The sequence below is a fragment of the Neomonachus schauinslandi genome, chromosome 2 (genome assembly GCF_002201575.2).
Source record: "Neomonachus schauinslandi chromosome 2, ASM220157v2, whole genome shotgun sequence".
Taxonomy (NCBI): Eukaryota; Metazoa; Chordata; class Mammalia; order Carnivora; family Phocidae; genus Neomonachus; species Neomonachus schauinslandi.
The window spans coordinates 30,994,526-30,998,107 of record NC_058404.1 but is presented as its reverse complement, the minus strand read 5'-3'; positions in this window follow the sequence as shown (position 1 = coordinate 30,998,107).

Below are 3,582 nucleotides of genomic sequence, written 5' to 3'. Positions count from 1 at the left end.
GAAAGAAAGAAAGAAAGAAAGAAAGAAAGAAAGAAAGAAAGAAAGAAGAAAAAAAAGAAAGGAAAAGAAAAGAAAAAAAGAAAAGACAACTAGTCAAAATTATCCCCCAAAAATCCCTCAGGAAATACGATATTTGAGTTTGATATCCCATCTCCTAACAAATTCAACACAAATGATTTCTTTTCACCCAAGACTTAAAAGATTGCTAATTCTTTAGGTATCTCCAGAAGAAGTTGCCTTGATTTAGGTATTATATTGCATGGAACCTACGTGCAGTATTTTTAAATATTAGAATCACATTCAACTCAGTGAAACATTCACACTGGAACTGGACTGAATGAAGAAATAGCTGATTCATATCTCCCAAATCCCACTTAATCCAGGGCATGTACTCACTGAATGAAATGGCAGCAAGAAAATCCCACACTATTTACAGCACTGCACTCCTTTTTTATTTTTGTTTTTGGTTTCTGGGAATTGTGTATGTTTAATGTCTTTCTCCTCCACTTGATATAAAGTTCATAAAAAAGGACTATTTATACATTATTTCAACAAATATTTATTGAGTACCTACCATGAGCCAAACACTTTTCTAGGCACTGAGTATACAACTTTGAAAAAAACAAATAAAATTTCCCACTCTCACTTTAGTGGATAGAGTTGGGCAATAAACAAAATAATAATATAGTACATACATCACATATACATATATTCATATATATACATATGTACACATATTATATAATTTTTATGTATTATACATATATAATATTTTTAGTGTGATAAAGAGCAAGAAGAATAAAACACGAATAGAAGATGGGGAATATTGGTGAAGAAGCTGAGAATTAGACCATACAAACTTATTCAATCAGCCCTAATACCTCTTAATTGTGCAATAGTCAAGCCTCGTTTTCTACCTATCCAGGAAATTTTACAAGATAACTAATATATTTATTAAATCACTTTGTGCTTAAACTATCTATACGAAGAAACTTGATTTATAAAGTAATTTATAACAGAAAAAATTGCAGGCAACAAGGCCTCAAAGAAATGATAATCTGTAATTACCTAAACTAGTAGAGTTTTGAAACTAGTGGATATCTGTTTAGTTTGGAAGATGAGACATTGGCTTCCTATGGCACACAATGACAAAAGCAATTACTTAAATTATTAATTGTGCTCACCTGAATGAATTGCCTAGTGAAGTCAAAACTTTGTTAAATTTTTATTTAAATTCAATTTAGTTAACACATAGTGTATTATTAGTTTCAGGAGTAGAATTTAGTGGTTCATCAGTTGCATATTACACCCAGTGCTCATTACATCAGGTGCCCTCCTTAATGCCCTTCACCCAATTACCCCATCCCCCAACCCTCCTCCCATCCCGCAACCCTGTTTGTTTCCTATGATTAAGATTCTCTTACAGGTTGCCTCCCTCTCTGTTTTTATCTTCTTTTATTTTTCCTTCCCTTCCCTTATTTCATCTGTTTTGTTTCTTATTTTCCACATATGAGTGAAATCATATGGTATTTGTCTTTCTCTGACTTATTTGTCTTAGCATAATACCTTCTAGTTCCATCCATGTCATTGCAAATGGCAAGATTTCATTCTTTTGATGGATGAGTAATATTCCATTGTGTATAGATATACCACATCTTCTTTATCCATTCATCTGTCAATGGACATCTGGGCTCTTTCCTTATGTTGGCTATTGTGGATGTTGCTGCTATAAACATTGGGATGCAGATGCCCCTTCAAATCATTGTTCTTGTATCCTTTGGATAAATACCTTTTAGTGTAATTTCTGGGTCATAAGGTAGTTCCATTTTTAACTTTTTGAGGAACTTCCACAAGGTTCCTCCAGAGTGGAAGGTTTTCCAGAGTGGCTGCAGCAGTTTGCATTCCCACCAACTGTATAAGAGGGTTCCATTTCTCCACATCCTCACCAACATCTGTTGTTTCCTGAGTTGTTAATTTTAGCCATTCTGACTGGTATGAGGTTTTACCTCATTGTGGTTTTGATTTGTATTTCCTTGATGCTGAGTGATGTTGAGCATTTTTTTCACATCTCTGTAGGTCATTTGTATGTCTTCTTTGCAGAAATGTCTGTTCATGTCTTCTGCCCATTTCTTGACTGGATTATTTGTTTTTTTTGGGAATTGAGTTTGACAAGTTCTAAAAATTGTATCATCTAAAATGATACAGAAATTCAGCAAAGTCACAGGATATACAATCAATGCACAAAAGTCAGTTGCATTTCTATACTCTAACAATGAAGCAACAGAAAGAGAAATCAAGGAATCAATCCTATTTACAATTGCACCAAAAACCATAAGATACCTAGGAATAAACCTAACCAAAAGATCTGTACTCTGAAAACTATAGAACACTTATGAAAGAAACTGAGGAAGGCACCAAGAAATGGGAAAACATTCCATGCTCATTGGAAGAACAAATCTTGTTAAAATGTCTGTGCTTCCCTATCCACAAACAATGAATCATGGAACACTACATCAAAAACTAATGATGTAATGTATGATGATTAACATAACATAATAAAAAATAAAAATAAAAAAAATTTTTTAAATGTCTATGCTTCCCAAAGCAATCTACACATTCAATGTAATCCCTATCAAAATACCACTAGCATTTTTCACAGAGCTGGAACAAGCAATCCTAAAATTTGTATGGAACCAGAAAATACCCCAAATAGCCAAAGTAATATTGAAAAAGAAAAACAAAGCTGGAGGCATCACAATTTTGGACTTCAAGCTGTATTACAAAGCTGTAATCATTAAGACAGTAGGGTACTGGTGCAAAAACAGACACATAGATCAATGGAACAGAATAGAGAGCCCAGAAATGGACCCTCAACTCTATGGTCAACTAATCTTCAACAAAGCAGGAAAGAATATCCAATGGAGAAAAGACAATCTCTTCAACAAATGGTGTTGGGAAAATCAGACAGCCACATGCAAAGAATGAAACTGGACCATTTTCTTACACCACACACAAAAATAAAATCAAAATGGATGAAAGACCTAAATGTGAGACAGGAGTCCATCAAAATCCTAAAGGAGAACAAACGCAGCAAGCTCTTCGACCTCAGCCTCAGCAATTTCTTCCTAGAAACATCACCAAAGGCAAGGGAAGCAAGGGCAAAAATGAACTATTGGGAATTCATCAAGATAAAAAGCTTTTGCACAGGGGTGCCTGGGTGGCTCTGTCGGTTAAGCAGCCGCCTTTGGCTTGGGTCATGATCCCAGGGTCCTGGGATCGAGCCCCACATCCAGCTCCCTGCTCAGAGGAGAGCCTGCTTCTCCCTCTCCCTCTGCCTGTTGCTCTGCCTACTTGTGTTTTCTCTCTCTCTGTCAAATAAATAAATAAAATCTTTTAAAAAAAGTTTTTGCACAGCAAAAGAAAACAATCAACAAAACTAAAGGCAGCCTACAGAATGGGAGAAGATATTTGCAAAAATGTCTTATCAAATAAAGGGCTAGTTCCAAAAATTTGTGAAGTCAAAACTTTAAAGAACTAAGGAGTAACTCCTATAGACCAGGATGAATAGCATGGGAAATACAG